Genomic DNA, 18,510 nt, shown 5'->3' on the forward strand with positions numbered 1-18,510 from the left:
CCCATCCCACTATGCTTTCCCAAGACCTGTCCACTCTTACTCCACACATACACCACAAATACTCATTTGTAATTTTATTCATATCAATAACTTATACTATCAAGATGCTCTTTTTAAAACTCCATTTAGTTATGGACAAAGCTTATATCAGAACACCATGAAGAAGAACCTTAACAGAAAATGAGCTTAGTTTATTTTTTGGAATTAGTTTAAAATGCTCTTTGAGTACTGCAGGTGTCCTCCCTGGCACAGGATGCAATTGTCTTAAAAAGTGACCTCTTTATACTGAAATTTTATGAAATGCTTTGGAAGCTGTCCTTATCTTTTTCAGTCAGAACTATAATTAGGATTTATTTTCAACATAGTATTTTGATAGCTTTTTTAACACCATGGCACTGAAAGTGTAGAGCTTCCTCAATAATATTTATTCAGCCTTTGAAGACACAGTCACCTGATACATCCTAAGAAACTTTTGATTATAGCTGAACAAAGTGAAATAATTAACAGGAATTAATTTTAAGTGATTGGGAATTCCACTTAATTGAGAATCTTAAGTGATTTCCAAAACCCTCTGGAAATAAAAACTTTTCACCTGTGGTTAAACCAAGAGATCAAGTATTCATTGACCAATAAAGACTCTCCTCACCATCAGCTAGAAAACACCCTTTGAAATCCAATTAACTCTTTCATGCAGACAATGTTCATTTTCTATTTTATCAGAAAGTTAAATTTGCCATTCTGTACTCCAATAAAAGTTAAGTTGTTTTGATCTGATAATTGTAAGATGTACTGTATGTATCTTAATTTATAAATTTTAAATGCTAAAGCTCAAGGCTGTTCAGATATAACAGGAGTGCTGGAAATGAGGTACAAAATGCTGGAATTCAAATTAACCAATAAATATATTTTAATATATATCAGCAGGACTCTAGAGGATTCCATTAATGTTGAAAAATAGAAAGGATTTAGGTTAATTTGGTAAGAAGGCAGGTCAGAACGTTTACAACAGTGGTATAGAATTGTATAGAGATGCAAAATTTTTCAAGAGAGCAGAATTTTTTCAAAAACGCTGACTCTAGCTGTCACAGCCCTGCCTTGGCTAAATCCAGTGGAGAGATAGGAGGACTTTCTAATTTGCTTTCCCTCTATTTTAATAATAGCTGTGCATAAGTAATTTATGAAAGGCCAACCAGGCAGTGGGCAACAGAAAATTAAACTCATTTTATCTGAAAGCAGGTGGATTTCTATATATCATTAGCATGCATAGAATTCTCACAATGTTATTTCTCATACTGATGGAATGTAACCAAATAATATATGAGTTTTTTGCTTATGCACGAGTGAAATTTTTAGATAAAAGTGCCAGCCCCAATGGCAATTTTCTGCAAAACGAAAACTAATTCTGCGAAGCTTCTTATTACTGGAAAGACTCATTTGGCTTGCATTAGAGACTGACATAAGTGACTTTAGGATTTTACTAACAGATTAGATGAGATGTGCCACATACTGTAATATCATTAGAGAATGTAACAGCACTGGAATGCTTTGGGGCACTTATTAAGGGTACCGACACAAGTAAATTGTTTTCCTTTTTGACGCGAGCTTTTGAATTTCTTCCCTCTGATTAGAATGCTTTATTTTTATGGTTGCTTTTTATGATATTTAAAACAACTTTTATTTTATGCTCCCTGAAACTGCACACAAATTATGTTTTGCATGATTCAGCTCAGTGTTACTAAATGCATTATCTATGCCTTATTTCGTGAATATCACCTAGGCGGAGGGTAGATATGTATTAAGAAAACAGCTTACACAATACTAAAGTCAGAATTCCTCTAACAGAATATTATCCTAACTTACAGCAAAGACTAATCTTCACGGCTCTGAGGAATTTTTGCTATTAGTACCTTTCACTCAATGTTTGTGTGAGTTCTACTATCAACTTCTAACAAAATCTTAGAATTAGATCATTAGAAATGGTTACTATAATATGAATACTTCTATTGTTCTGTTTAACTACCATCCTAAAATTCATTCAAGTATATTAAATATTATAGTTCTTTTTATTCTGATGAATCTTCCCTTATCAAAAATTACGGATCAAGCAAAATATTTTTTTGCTAAGGTAGGCAAAAATGTGAAGTGGGGATGGAAATGCTTATCACCTTATGAAAGAAGCTAAGGGAAAGGCTGGAAGTATAGGGGAGATGATTTTATGCTCAATATTTTTCCTTTTCTGAGTTATCTTTTCCTGATATAAGTTTTTACCTTTTCCTGGGCATAGAGCAGGTTGGGTTCTTTTCCCCCTCCTTTTATACTTCATCATCAGAAAAGAAAATTAATGAGAAAATGAACACATACAGTTACCTAGAGCCACAGAAATGCATTTTGGGAAATGTTATTCAGTGTCCTAATCTATAGAGTGCTGAGGTTTACAGCCTGTGAAGCCAAACAGATGGGCAACTGAATCCCAGCTCTGCCATTTGACTAATTGCCTAATTTTAGACAAACGACTTACCATCTTTTAGTTTTTATTTCCTCCCCTATAAAACGGGATTATGATAACTCTGACCTCGAAGGCTCTCTGTGAAGATCTCATGCAACTGAATCATTCTGCTGTTCATATTCTATCACCATAATAGAAGGGGAGGCACCTGAAAACAAAGGGTGGCCTAATGGGCCATTTACCACTCATTGTGGTAAATGTTTCAGATTTCTGTAGTAAGAACTCAAGAACCCAAAATTGTGTTAGTTAAGAAATAGAATGTGAAAATAATCCATGAGACAATCCTCCTTGAAATATCATGATCTAAAGACTCTTCAATCTAGCAGTGACTGAAGTCAGTCATCTCTGTGTTCAAAAGTCATCTCTTCTGAGGACTTCGTTGGTCACAGACACCTGTGTGCTCCTAATTCTATTTTTATTAGCACACTTATCACACTGCTTTGGTATTATTTACTCAAATATCCTCATGTCTTGCACTCTTTGAAGGCAGGCACTTTGTCTTTTCAACTCTAATTCTAGCAGCCGGAACAATGCCTGATACATAGAAGTCACTAAAATACATGTCTACGAGCTTTCCATGAATTTACATTTTTCCATGAATTTATGTTTGAGATCTGAAAAAAAATTAATACAAAATAGAAAAAAAAACTTTTAAAATGAATGTATTTAATTAAATTTCCATAAAGTGCTCCATTCATGTCGTATTACCTATGAAATTTAATATTCGTAAAAATTAATTACATTAAAAAATGTAAGGTGTATTTTCACATCAGAAAAATTTCTGAGGATGCCCAATAATTACCAAGAAATTATAATCAATCTTAAAATAAGTTACACATAACCAAATAATTTTGGATATAAAAGGATTAAAATCCTTTCAAATTATTTTTACAGTAAAAAAATCTATATATAATTAATACGGAATATTGGTGCATTTTGATGTGATATGATCTGGGATAGGGCCTGTAAAAGTGTGAGTGCCCAGGCCCTCGGAGGTCTTCAACAGCCTGATAACAGTGGGCCAGAATTTAAACAGGCTGGCTAAAGCATAGTGAGACTAATCAAGAAAAGCTTCTTAGTGGAGGTTTCCCTGATCTTCACTATAAAGGTGGAGACAGAGAGATGGTTTGGAGAAGGGGAGTTAGGCTTCACCAGAACTAATCTCATAAGTAAGCAAAGTAAGAGACTGAGAGTATTTTCCAAGATGCTAGACAAGACCCCTTGACTCATTGCACCTTCATCCCCTCACCCGAGAAACTTTTCCACTATGCTTTTTGAGACCTAAAATTCTACCCAAAAGAATAATTTTATCTAAAACTTACGTCAGCTAGTATATGTAGATGTGGCTGAGAGATACAACCCTTAAAACAATATATTTGATTTAGACAATAGTGTGAGTTTAACATTTTCTTTCTTGTGGTTAGATTTGATTTTTTAAAAAAGAAATACATTTAGTGCAGGCGGGCACTAAATGACCAAATAGGGGTACACTTGGAGAGGAGTGGTAAGCCAAAATATCAGAGACAAAAAATTCCAGTGGTCTACTGTAGACTGCACTTGAGACAGCTCACATTCATGGTCAAAACCCAAGATTATCACAAATTGTACTGAACCAGCTTTTGGAGAAATGTGAGTTGTGGGAACCACTGAGGGCTTGTGAGTTATTGAGCAACCTGGTCAAAAAATGAGAAGGGAGAATAACCTGAGGCTGAAAAAGAAATAGAGAAATATGTGTAACAAATGGCAGCAGCCACCACATTCTTACTGAGCCACTGCAAGAGGGAAAAAAACGGATTCATTCTATACAGACGCTAAAGACAGGATAGTTCACCTTTACATTTCTATTGCTAGTTGTTTTATATATTTAACATACAGAGTTTAATCATATGTCCCAACTAATAGATGAACAAAAATTGTCTCTAGGAGAAACAGCAATGTTTAATGGCGACTCTAAAATATCATGCATGTATAACCTCTACAGTTAGCAATATCTATGATCTTTATCCATCATCTGGGAAAACATCCTTTTAAGTCACCATATTTTTAAAAGAAACTCAATTCAAGTTAGCAAATAGAATATACACAATAATAACAGGAGACTGGCAGATCAAAAGTGATAGGAGTATTTGTAATTCTTATCCATCTCAGAAACTCAGAGGTGGCATGGAAAAACTCAGTCCTATCATTAGAGTTGAGTAAACCAGAATTTCATAGCAAGTCTTTGAGCCCATAACCATATTTCTTATTATATCTAAATTTATTCTTACTTTAAAAATGGAAATCTATGCAGTAGTTGAGAGAAGAGTAGTTCTTTTCACTTCATTGTTTTATATTATTTTTATCTGTCCTGTGCTTTCCATGGGTAAAAGAGTTAGTATCCAAGATAGCATCAGAGGGTGCCCGCATTTTTCCTACAACATTAAATTTCCTAATTCCTTTTCCCTGTTCTCATCATAAAATATTAAATCTCATATCCTGTAATATTCAGACAATTTCAGCTCAAACTGAGCAAAGAATTATTATGCGAGAGTTTGTCTCTATCCTCTAATTTAGGGAGGAGTCTAAATATTGATCTTCAAAAGACCTTTGGGAATGTTATGAAAATGGGTTACCATTTATTTTAGGAGGGCTCATTAAGGGTCTTATTTAAAATAAATAATCTCATCCTTTCAAAATCAGGGAATGAAAAAATGTATATTTTTCTCAAAGTATGAATGCCACAAGGATTTCTCACATTGATTCATTGCTTATAGATAAAAACAACTTAAGCTGATTTTTCTTGTATGTAGAGTAAGTGTAAAATGTTCCACCAAAATAGGTAATGACATTTTTGTGTCCATAAATGTGCGTGTAAGTCCAATTATGTATTTGTTGTCATTTAAACATCACCACCATTATTGAAACAGAAGTGCTGGTACTAATTCTTGCTGTCACGTTTTCCAAAAATGAAAATAAGGCTTTTAAGCAAAATGCTAAGGTTTTCAATGTGAATTATTCATTCTTTGCATGGCCTTAGCAGAACACTCTCAGCAAAATAGCTAAACAAAAGCCTACCAGGGTTCTGGTTTCTAATCTGGTTAAGAAATACATTATAGGATTTTTCTTTTAACTTCACAGTTAATGGAAAAGTTTTCCTTTCCTGAAACTCAGCAGAGTTCAAGAAGCCTTCTCTAACTACCACAGCCTCCGTCTAATTGAAGTACCATGAACAGACCTTGAAAACAGTGGCATTAGTCACACAGCTAAACAAACCACCTTTGATGGTACCAGCCAACCAATCAGAACCATTCCCTAGATGATCTTTGTGGGAATAGCAATCCATTAATAATAACTGAAGTAATGATCTTTCATGCCACCTTTCTTTCATGTAGGACCACTCCACTGGTAATCTCTTAGGGGAACTATTAGCTACTTCAGTGTCCTTCAGAGAGGGCACTCTGCCTGTTCCAACATTTATTTCCACTGTAACTATTTTTTCTCTCCCACAGAAGTGCCTTTTAGAAATTGAAATAATTCTCACTGTGACTCTAGCAGGTAGACAGGGGTAAAGAAAAGAAGAAATGAGTGGCAGAATAAATGAATTAAGAAGGAAAACACCTTCTCCCCCACACCTAGCTCTGAATTTCAAAGTTATCAAAGATAAGTAACGCACTTAATTATTTTATCCCATAGTGATTCATCATCACTATTCTTTGTCATTAAGGAAACTAAATCTACGTGTATCTAACTGGTTCATGCTAAATATAAATAAAGTTTTACAGGATTTTTTTACCCCTGATCTTAATAGATATGAATATATGCTAGAAGAGTGAGGGTAGGAGAGAATAAAAATCTGAGGTAGTCCAAGCTGTACCCCCAGCTTCCTACAATACTGAGCTCCAAGTTGGGGTCTATGTATCATTTGATTTATCATGTTTAGTGCCTTGCCCTGCATAGGTACTCAATAAATGTTTCATGAATAAAATTTCTCCCATGAACGGCAAATCAGGCAGAAATCAGCCATACTGCTGAATCTTCTACATTCTGCACATTAGCCGCCTTTGTCATTTTCAACATCGGCATGAACATTGCTATTACTCTATTTTGATCCTATGCTTCACGGTCTCAACCTTCATTCTCTTACAGGGTCTCCTTATATTTTCCGAAGTATAGTTAGATCAACTACCACAAACTCTTAGCAATGGAGGTGATAATTTGGTAAACATTTTCCATTAGCTAAACTGTACAGAATACCTCATATAGTGAAATCTTTACCCCGCTAGTATGGTTTGACTCTGTGTCCCCACCCAAATCTCATCTTGAATTGTAATCCTCATGCGTTGAACATGGGGCCTGATGGGAGGTGATTGAATCATGGGGGTGGACTTCCCCCTCACTGTTCTCATGATAGTGAGTGAGTTCTCACGAGACCTGATTGTTTAAAAGTGTGTAGCACTTCCCTCCTTTCTCTCTCTCTCTTCTGTCACCATGTGAACATGTACTTCCTTCCTCTTCCCCTTCCACCACGATTATAAGTTTCCTGAGGCCTCCCAGCCATGCTTCCTGTATAGCCTATGGAACTGTAAGTCAATTAAACCTCTTTTCTTCATAAATTACCCAGCCTCAGGTAGTTCTTTACAGCAGTGTAGGAACAGATTAATACATCCACCCTTGCCCCCGAATCTGTTGACTTAAAATAAACTGATAAAAAAAAACCTCCTCCAGCTTATAAAATATTTTAGCAGTTCCAAACTTTTCACATCACTAGCACATCTAACATGGTGAATAAATAACCAAAAGATATTAAGAAAGTATCAGTGATTCATATTCTTATTCATTAAATGTATCCAAATGCAAACGCTGGATTGGGTAGTTGGTTTGTGCAATAGGATGAAAATTTGAGATAGTAACAAGATATCTTCCTTTCAGGAATCTGATTTTACCTTATGATTCTTCTCACTTGGTCAGAACTACACATTATTTCAGGAAAGGAGGAAAATACCTAAAAGAATGCAGAATACAAAGACATTTAGTTCTTGTTTTCTGATTGCCATAACAGGTTCTTACAACTCATTTTATAAAACATATTTATAATGAAAATTCTCAAACAAATACAAAAGCAGAGAAACTAATATAATTAGTTCCTATATATGTAGCACCCCATTTAACCATTAACTGAAAGCCAATCCTGATTTATCTATACCTACCTAACACTCCCCTTCTGTTGCGAAGTTTTAAAAGCAAATTCCAGACATCATATCATTTCACCCACAAATATTCAGCAAATTTCTCCAAAAGACAAAGGGTTTTTGGATTCCCTCTTTCTACATCAATCTTTTTGTTGTACATGATGTATTAATCAGAAGAGGTTCATCTTTTAAATATGATCACAATATTCTTATCACACTTAAACATTAAACAATTCCTTAATATCATCAAATATGTAGGGAGGCACATTTCTCCAATGGCCTCATAATGAAACACAAAGCTTGTTATCTGTAAAATCTGAGATTAAAGAATTTCAAAAATCTAATCTTAAGGATCCAGGACATAGAATTTACCCATTAAAAAGTAATTAGGCCAGTGCAGTGGCTCATGCCTGCAATCCTAGCATCTGAGAGGCCAAGGCAGGAGGATCACTTGAGCCCAGGAGCCAGGAGTTTGAGACTAGCTAAGGCAATAAGCAAGACCCTGTCTAAAAAAAGAAGAAGAAGAAAAAAAACACAAACTACTACAAATGAGTAAGTAAGTAAGTTGGAAAGAGGGGAGGAGAGGAGATATACCGTCTCATTCCAAGGCTAAAGAGAGATTGTCATTCCAGAGGCTAAAGAGAGATTGTCCAGACTAGAGAAAGTAAAAGGGCGGGGGAAGAAAGCATCATGCTAGATGTTTACAATGGATTGGAGAATGAGTTCTCCGCCCAACTCTTGATGCCAAGATCCCAAAATCCTTGGTGAGTATATTGGTCTGCTTAGGCTGCCCTAACAAAATACTAGACTGCTTAAGCAACAGAAATTTATTTTCTCATAATTCTTGAGGCTGGGACGTCTAAGATCAAGGTGCAGGTTGATTCAGGTTTTGGTGAGTTCTCTCTTCCTGCTTTGCAGATGGCTGCCTTTTCACTATGTCCTCACACAGAGAAGAGAGAGTGAATGAACTCTCTGCTGCCTCTTCTAAGAACGTAACACTATCTGGCTGGACGCGGTGGCTCATGCCTGTAATCTCAGCACTTTGGGAGCCAAGGCGGGAGGATCACCTGAGGTCAGCAGTTCGAGACCAGTCTGGCCAACAGGGCAAAACCCTGTCTCTACTAAAAATACAGAAAAAAAAAAAATTTAGCAGGGCATGGTGGTGGGAGCCTGTAATCCCAGCTACTTGGGAGGCTCAGGCAGGAGAGTCGCTTGAACCTGGGAGACAGAGGTTGTGGTGAGTTGAGATTGTGCCATTGCACTCCAGCCTGGGCAACAAGAGCAAAACTCCATCTCAAAAAAAAAATAATATAAAATAAAATAAAAACACTATCAGATCAAGACCCCACCCTTATGATTTCATTTAACCTTAATTACTTCCTTATTCCAAATAAAACCATACTAGCGTTTAGGGGTTCAGATTATGAATGTAGGAGTACGGGAGGGACACATACATTCAGTCCAAAATCATGGTGAGGGCCAAGTAAATCCAGGATTTAGATGCAAAGTTGAATTAACTAGAAGTTTAATTTCTGCCTCTTGGTGGCATGAGAACTAGAGATAGATATTAATTCAGCCTGTAGAAAAATAAAGTGTTTTGACACACCTGATTAGTAGACTGTAAAATTCATTCTTTTTTTTTTTTTTGAGATGGAATCTCACTCTGTCACCCAGGCTGGAGTGCAGTGGTGTGATCTCGGCTCACTGCAAGCTCTGCCTCCCAGGTTCACGCCATTCTACTGCCTCAGCCTCCCAAGTAGCTGGGACTACAGGTACCTGCCACCATGCTTGGCTAATTTTTTGTGTTTTTAGTAGAGATGGGGTTTCACGGTGTTAGCCAGGATGGTCTCAATCTCCTGACCTCATGATCTGCCCGCCTTGGCTTCCCAAAGTGCTGGGATTACAGGTGTGAGCCACCACACCCAGCCTCTTTATTTTATTTTATTTTATTTTATTTTATTTTATTTTATTTTATTTTATTTTTCTGAAACGGAGTCTCACTCTGTCACCCAGGCTGGAGTGCAGTGGTGCAATCTTGGATCACTGCAACCTCCATCTCCCAGGTTAAAGCGATTCTTGTGCCTCAGCCTCCCAAGTAGCTGGGATTACAGGTGTGTGCCACCACACCTGGCTACTTTTTATATTTTTAGTAGAGATGGGGTTTTGCTATGTTGGCCAGGCTGGTCTTGAACTTCTGACCTGAAGTGATCTGCCCACCTCGGCCTCCCAAAGTCCTGGGATTATAGGTGTGAGCCACTATGCCCATGCCTGGCCATCTGTCAATTTATTCTTAATCCACTTGATGATTTGGTGACCTGCCCTGCATGGCTGGCCAGACTCTTGGAAGACATAAAATAATATCCAGTCACATCTCTCTTCTGGAAAAGCTGTGTTCATAACTGGTCCACCCAAATATAAGAACTATTACCCCTGAAAATTGTATCTTTGGGCCCCACAAAAAAGAAAATTTCCAAATTCTCATTCCTGGAATTATTAGGTTTCCTGGTTTTAAGTTCCATATAATGCCACAATAACAGAAAAATAACAGTAATAACGTAGCCATCTTGACAGGTCTAAGACACTGTTCTAGGCACTTTAGATGGGCTACCTCATTTCATTTTCATAAAAGTCCTTTAAGTAGCTGCTGTTATTCCCAATTTATAGATGAGAAAAACAAAGTCACACATCTAGTAAGTGGAAGAACAAAGAGATTGACTCTTCCACATGTGTAACTCACTGGAGTCACACATTTAAACACTATTCTCTGAATCCTTTCCTTGATAATTAAAAAAAAAAAAAAAGGCTTTTCAGGAATATGGTCTCCAGAAGTACCATTTCCTTGAAATTTTAACTCTTTACATTTTTATTTTGTATCATTAGTTTAAACTTTGAAGTATAGATTGAGAATAAAATGTGCTTAAAAATAAATTCTTTAAAATGCTAACCTGTATTAATGCTTTACTTGTTTTTAACTATAATAAGCTGTGCATTTATTATCAAACTGCTTTTGCAAGCTACAAGTATAGAATTTGACCTGGTATTCATGACTAGGGTTTCTGTAATTCCAAGTCAGAATTTTTTTTAAAGAAATTATGAGACAATGGCTGATAATGCTGAAAAAAAAATCCATATTTACGGGAGATTTTTCAAGTGACTTACTATGATGTCTATTCATTGGAAGAAAGCTTTTGAAAAGACAAGTATATAAAGAAGTTATCCTACAGTGAACAGAACAAAGCCCATTAATGACAACGATGTGAACACTCAAGGAATTATTAAAAGAACTTTTCACTTTGAGGGAAAATTAATTTACCCAGAATTTAGTGCAATTGTTGAAATAAGAGAAACAGTTAGAAGGCAGCAGACCTTGTGGCCAAAGTTTTACCTAAAGCCATAGCAGTTGGAAGGAATAAGTGCTCTGCTTGTTTTTTTTATATTTTGTCACTGGAGGCACACACATTAGTAGCTCCTAACATTATTTCTCTAACAGCATAGCTTTTTTTTTTTTTCCTGTCAGAACTTAATATAATTAATAGGCCTGGAGACTCATCTCTGTTTTATCTACACACACTTCAAAACTCCTATTTCTTGAATTTTTGGGAAAATAGCTTTAGCTTTATTTCATCTAATTCTACTTTTTTCTTTTTAAATATATTCTAATATATAGAGCCTTTCAGGTAAGAAGTAGTTGTTTACCAGGGACTCTTGTTCTGAAGCAGAGAGATGGCCTATCTGGCTGCCTTCACACTGAGTAGCCATTTTTGTCTAGGAAAGTCGATTCATACTTCTAATCTGATGTAGATTCTTCTCTCCCTAAACTAACCAATGAACCAGGAATAAGAGAAGAAATCAGAGAGGTTAGACAGGTCCCTTGGCCTCATATTTCATTTAATTCTCATTTTCTCTGTTTGTCAATCTATAGCTAAATTGAAACCTTTATCTCCACTGCTTCAGGAAAGAGAGACAGAAAAAAAAAAGTAGAAAAACAAAGTAACTAGTTCTTGGTTTTTGAACTTCAGAGTGATCTGACCATATCCATTTAAATAACAATTTAAGAAATGTTCTGGGATAATTCCCACATAAGATGCAACTCTAGTGAATGAGTTGAATAGTGTGTCTATGTTGTCTTTAGACCATAAACAGAGACAAGATGACACTTTGGACTACAGGGAAAGTTTCACACTGAGTGTCCATGAGATTCATACTTCTCCTTGAAGGATGGTTGGTTTCAAATGAAAATAGATGGGCATTCCAATTCAAGAACCAGCCTAAGCAAGCGGCACAGGCAATGAACTTAAGACTCAGCAGTGACTATGTGAGGTCCCTAGAAGACTTACCTGAGAGAGAATCCATCAGGGTGACCACAAGCACATTAGATTCCCCTATGCATACAATATTAAGTGCTGACTTCTTCATTTATGTCACTGTGTCATGGATGGAAAATGCTTCTCAATTACAGGGAGAATTTAATGTCATTGTTTTGAGAATTTACCCTTAGAGCTTCACCTCATAAAATGACAACATGCTCCCATCAAATAATATATGTGCTCCCTGCTGCTAGCTGAGGTTCTGTCCTCTAGGACTCTATTCTCCTGCATGCTTCTAAATCTTTGCATTGCAGTCAAGCCTTACTTCCTCAAGGACTGGTTAAACCATGTATTAGTCCATTTTCACACTGCTGATAAAGACATAACCGAGACTGGGTAATTTGTACAGGAAAAAGGGTTTAATGGACTTACAGTTCCACGTGGCTGGGGAGGCCTCACAATCATGGTGGAAGGCGAGGAGGAGCAAGTCATGTCTTACATGGATAGCAGCAGGCATAGAGAGAGCTTGTTCAGGGAAACTCCCATTTTTAAAACATCAGATCTTGTGAGACTTATTCACCACCAAGAGAACAGCATGGGAAAAACCCGCCCTCATGATTCAATTACCTCCCACCAGGTCCCCCCCACAACATGTGGGAATTCAAGATGAGATTTGGGTGGGAACACAGCCAAACCATATCAAACCATAACTTTATATGTGAAATCTTCCTGACATCTCCAATCCTAGAAGCATCATCCCTCATTCACTATTAACTGGTATGCATAACTTAATTAACATTACCATATGGCTGTATGCATCTTTTCACCTGTATTCCCTTCTGACTGCACTGTTGATCTTCCAGGATATAAACAACATCTTATGCATGTCTTTCAGTTCTTAGCTCCAACCCCAGTGAGTGACATATGTTAAATACCCAATTTAAATTTATTTTTCGGGGAAAAGGGGTGGGAATAATGAACTTTCCTTGTAAGTACCTAGGTAACCTCAATTAGGCAGGTCAGAAGCTGTGAAGGTAAATGTAAGAACAGAGAAAGGAAGCATAGAACTTGCTTTCCCAGACAAGCACTGCTATACTAAATTATAACTAAAGCATTCTGACTGTCAAGTCTTCTTTACTCTATTTTATGGCTTCAGCCTCGAGGATCCCTGGTACCCTTCTGATGTCCTTGGTGGATGTGAGTTTCTTACCTGGACTTTCCTCCCCAGGCTGAATCCAATATCCCACACAGTTTTCTATTCCTTCCCTACAAACCCACATTCTATTCTCTGCATTAGCTTACTGCTGTCTGCTAGCAAATCTAAAACTTCCATGTGTAGAAATAAGTGATTGTGTTCCCAATGTGTTCTGTAGACTGAAACCTCCTGAGATGCTACATGAAAAGATATTTCTCAATTAAATTTGGAAAATGTGGCTGGTACACTGGATCACGCCTATAGTCCCAGCACTTTGGGAAGCCAAGGCAGTGAATCACTTGAGGCCATGAGTTTGAGATCAGCCTGGACAACATGGTGAAATCCTGTCTCTACTAAAAATACAAAAATTAGCTGGGTGCAGTGGCGCACGCCTGTAACCCCAGCTACTTGGGAGGCTGAGGCAGGAGAATCGCGTGAGCCCAGGAGCTAGAGGCTGCAGTGAGCCGAGATCACACCACCTGCACACACTGCCTGGGTGACAGATCAAGACTCTGTTTCAAAAAAACAAACAAAAAAAAACTGGTAAGAGTTTATACAAAACCTCCCTCTTATAGCCTCAAATGTGCATTAACATATTAAAGGCTCAGAGAAGTCTTTCACTAAGGGAACTTTGTTGATTTTGTTTAATATTTGACCATGAACCTTTTTTTTAAACTATCACCTCTTAAGGTCATACAGGACCCCTGTTCCACAGAACACACCACAGAAAACACTAGGTAAGGATTAGCAATTCAAAGTGGCTTATTTGGGTAGCAATAGGTGTTTTCTGAAGACAATAGTTTAACCAAAAGTCCTGCTGCTTTAGTAGAAATTTCAAGTGCCTACTTGCGATGGAACTTTTGGATAAATAGTCTCTGTAGAGCACTTCAGATCCTAACATGATGGAGGAATTTTTTACATGTTTATCAAGCGTTAAGCAATGTGCTATATGTGTTCACATATGTTCTTTCATTTAATCTGAAAAACAATCCTAGTTATATTTTTACCCATTTTAAAAATGAGGAAAGTGAGCTCAGAGGTTACATAGCTTGCCCAAGCTCACACAGTTAGTAAGTGGTGAAGATGGCTCAAACCCAGTCCTTATAGCATTAAGTCTCATATCAAGCTCTTCATGCTACCTGAATTTCTAGGTCAGTATCTCTCAAAGCCTCATCCTAGGATGCTTGTCAAAAATTTAGATTCCTAGGATCTATCCTAGGTGTACTATATCAGAGTTTTAGGGATTGGATTAGGAACAGATGTGCTTAACAAGCTCCTCAATTGATTATTACATACTGAGAGAACCACAGTTCTTGGTGTATGTTATTTTTTACCACATTGTACTAGCATCATCCAACTAATCAATAAATTAACATAATATAATATTGTACCTCACTCATATTACTCTACTGTCAAGTCCAACACAATAAAGTCTCCATCCTACATTGTCCTCAAATGTTACCAGATAAGTCCCTTGAGTAAGGCAACTCACTATACCCTGAAAATGAATTAGACAACAAATGAATCTTCTTATGCATTGTTTTTGTTGGTGTTACAGGTGAAACCCACCACTTCTAGAGGTTATCTCAGTAAAATAATTCATGTCTCAGATGGCAAAAAATTGAGAGCAAAAAATATCCAATGAAAGGCAGGGTTTGAAATTAATCAAAAAAGCTCAGAAGGCTTTTGACTTTCCTCCTCTAAGAGTGATAAAAAGATTTTGCTTCTTCCTTTCAGCTGATGCCTTCTATATGTTACTATCTTCCTCTTCACTAATTCCCTAAACAAACCAGTTGTACTTTCTGTAAAATGGCCTCTCATAAAGAGCAAAAAAGCCAAGTAACTGTCTTTCTTTCCTTCTCTGGATTGTGTGAAATATTTTCTGCTGTACAGTGAGGTTCCCTAGACAAGAAATAGTGAAAAACAGCCAGAATGTATATAAAAGTGTGTGTGTGGTGGGGAATTAGAGAGTGAAGAAGAGGGAGAGAGAAAATGGAAAAGCCCTTTCCCCTTGTTTTTCGTTCCTTAGAAACCACCTCTGTTTTTATCTTGTGTTTCCAATTAATTATTATTGTTATACACTTCACCTAATGCAACTGATATATCAGAGCTCTGTACTTGCATTTATGAGAAAATTAGCAAGGTTTAAAGTGAAGAAATAAGTCACCAAGGTAAAGAAGGGCTATTAAAATAGTTGACATGTAGACAGAGACTGATAACTGTCTACTCTGACATTCATTCTCACCTTCTTCCTTATTAATAAAACTCCAGTGCTCAGCTGGACACATTACTGCCCAGAATACAGAATACAATCCCAGCCTTTCTTGCAGCTAGGTGTGAATATACACTTAAGTAATGGCTTTCGAAATGCAACTGGAAGAGATCTGCAGCAGCTTCTGGGAATCTCTTTTGCCCTCCATCTTACACATCTTCTCTTTATTCCCGCTGGCTGGAATACAAACATGACTGGTGCTAGAACTGCCATTTTCAGAAATGAGGTAAGCTCAGAATGGCAAAGAAGAAAGAACAAAGGATTTGGGGTCCCCAATGACCATGGAGCCACCAGATCAACCCTGGACTCATTATCTCCAGAATAATTTTACTTGAAAAAGAAACTTTTAATCTTATGTCTTTATAACTTGGGCGTGCCATCATATGCAGCCGACCCTATGCTGACACAGCCTCTATTCACTTGAGGACTGCAGACAGCATGACTCTAATCCTGAATTTGTTTTGATGTAAATAAAATAAAAGTGATTCTATCAATAATGATGTTTTTGTTTAAATATTTTAAATCCTAGTTATCTTAAGATGTTCAACTCACAGCTACAAAGCTGTGTGAGTCCATGATTCTTCAGTGAAATTACATGAAGGCCACAAGTGGTACAGGAGATTGCAAGAAACTGCACATTTATATGTGACTTAGGCAACTTTTCTCATATAGAGCAAAGTCTAAATTGCTCAATTTTAAGTTAAAACTAGGTGACTGTCATTTCTAAAGTTTCTATATCCTGACTTTTTCTTTTTCATTTTATTTATTTTTTAAATTCAAGTTTTATTTTAGATTCAGGGAGTACATGTGCAGGTTTGTTACATGAGTATATTGCTTGATGCTAAGGTTTGGGGTACAAATGATCGCCTATGCAGGTAGTGATCACAGTACCCAACAGTTAGTTTTTCAACCCTTTCCCCGCTCCCTCATGCTATAGTAATCCCCAATGTCTATTTCCTTATAGCAATGGTCATACCTGATCAACACTGAAAACTTGGAAAACACAAATGTTTCTCCTTTCCCTTGTTTCTTCTCACCCTTTGTTTCTCCCAGGGGTACACAGCAAAGACAAGGAGAACGTAAAAATCTAGAAGATCTAGGAAACCCAAGGGAAAAAAAGGATTGAGGTTTTCAAATGTTCTCGTCAATTGCCATAGACTGGGCAGTGGTGTGAAGAGAAGCAGTTGGCATGTCTGTATTTTCAGAGCAAGTCTCATAGTAGCACCTTCCTCTGTTGTTTTTCCTTAAGTTTTCCAGCTCTTTCTTCTTATGTAAATATATAAGTCCCACACCACATTTCATGCTTTATTATTCCCAAATAGCAAATGCATTAGGCCCTTTGATTCATCTGTGGAGAATGCACTTTGAAGCAAAGCTTAATACCCTAAAATGGTTAGTTCATGGGGTTTTAATTTTAGGAATATCAGAAAAGTATTAATTCATAGTCTTCAGTTGGCACAAAAACTCAACAGATCTCCTCATGGAAAATGCCCCCTCCTGTCCTTTGCTCAGAAGTGTGCAGGAGACTTAATGGAAATCAAAAGCCCTTGTAAGATGTGTGTGTTACCCTGCTGGCTCCCTGGACCACGGTCTTGAAGAAAACTGTCTCCATAAGGGAAGCAAGTCTTCCTTGAGGTCTTTTGGTGGCCAGCCAAAAGAAACCTTATGCCATCTCTGGGTCTTTCAAAATGCTTTTATTAGAAACACAGTTTTAGTCCCACGGCCAAGGGAAGGCCTGAAGACCCCAAGTTTCTGCATTTTATTTTCTGCCCTGATTAGAACATCCTGATTAGTCAGATTATTTTGTAAAAATAGGATTGTCAGATCCACATCGCAGAAATATTAACTTAAAATAGATAATGATTCATTAAAACTGCATAGTGCTAATGATAATTTGTAACTATTATTAACCGATGTGCAATTTTTCCCTCTATCTGCATAAGCATAACTTTTAAGCAACTAATCTTAGCAGAAAAAATAGTTTCATAGTAAAGGGATAGTTGGAAAATAATTACTGAAAAACAAAGCAAACCAAAAAACAGAAGGAATGTTACTGCTTCTCTAAATGTTCTCAATGTAAAATTAAATTAAATTTCACCAGCAAAAATCCTAATAAACAAATTTGGGAGAAAAAACAGCAAACACTTTTAATAAGTTAGATGTCTTTCAATTACTTTAAAAAATGTTTTCTATATGATCTTATCACTCAATATAATGCCCCACTTGGCTATCAACTATAGAAACAGGATTCCTTAAATGCTTCCTGGCAAAAATCAGGGCTCAGCCTGTTTTAGAACTCATCCTAAGGTTGGTCTAGGTAAGAGCAATTTGAAAGAACTAGTTCATTATCTTAAGTACTTAATGCTCTGACCTCGGACTCACTTTCTAGCAACTGCCCTTCTATCTTGTTTCTATCACCAGGCCTCTACTTAGAACCCCTGAGCTGGGCCCTGACTCCATGCATTGTACTGTATTCTTGACTCCATACCCTGCTTGGTTCTCCCCAATTATCTGAGGCCCTGGAGGCTTGTTCCTGAATGTCAGCCTGGAGATCGGGGCCAGCCACCTGCTTCCTCTTTTGCCTCATGCTCCCACCTGCATCTCCACGTAGTTCCTAGTCTGGAAACCTCTGTTCGTCTTTGAGAACCTACCTCTTGCTGTACCACCTGATGTTGCTGTCTAATCAGACTATCACCTGTTTAAGTCTCCATTCTCTCTGAACATTGTGGCCCGTCCAGCTAGACTTTTTCCAAGTGCCCGAATCATTCCAAAGGCATATAGGCTTTCCAGATTCTCTCTGCCCTGCCTGGCCAAACTCTAAGCTATCCACCAACCTCCAGTCCTAGCACTGATTTCTTAAGTTTTATATTTTAATATTTATTTATTTATTTATTTATTTATTTATTTTCTAGGGATGGGGTCTTGCTACATTTCCCAGACTAAAGTACAGTGGCTATTCACAGGTGCAATCCCACTACTGATCAGTATGAAAGTTTTGACCCACTCTCCTTCTGACCTGAGCCATTTCACCCCTCCTGAGGCAACCTGATGGTCCCGCCTCC

The 18,510-nt window shown here is 37.3% G+C and overlaps 1 protein-coding gene across 2 annotated transcripts in view; it reads right to left on the reverse strand.

The window, feature by feature from the left end:
- Window positions 1-18,510, reverse strand: part of CCDC39 (coiled-coil domain 39 molecular ruler complex subunit) — a 247,000-nt gene that overhangs the window by 99,105 nt on the left and 129,385 nt on the right. Inside the window, exons 6-7 of one of the 2 annotated variants that reach the window (XM_063704408.1) lie at window positions 16,425-16,544; window positions 7,429-7,487 (exon numbers count right to left, since the gene is read on the reverse strand). The gene's annotated coding sequence lies outside the window, so the exon portion shown is untranslated. The remainder of the gene's footprint in view (window positions 1-7,428; window positions 7,488-16,424; window positions 16,545-18,510) is intronic. The other variant, XM_063704409.1, reaches the window with a different exon arrangement.

This window comes from Gorilla gorilla, chromosome 2 (genome assembly GCF_029281585.2).
Source record: "Gorilla gorilla gorilla isolate KB3781 chromosome 2, NHGRI_mGorGor1-v2.1_pri, whole genome shotgun sequence".
Classification (NCBI taxonomy): Eukaryota; Metazoa; Chordata; class Mammalia; order Primates; family Hominidae; genus Gorilla; species Gorilla gorilla.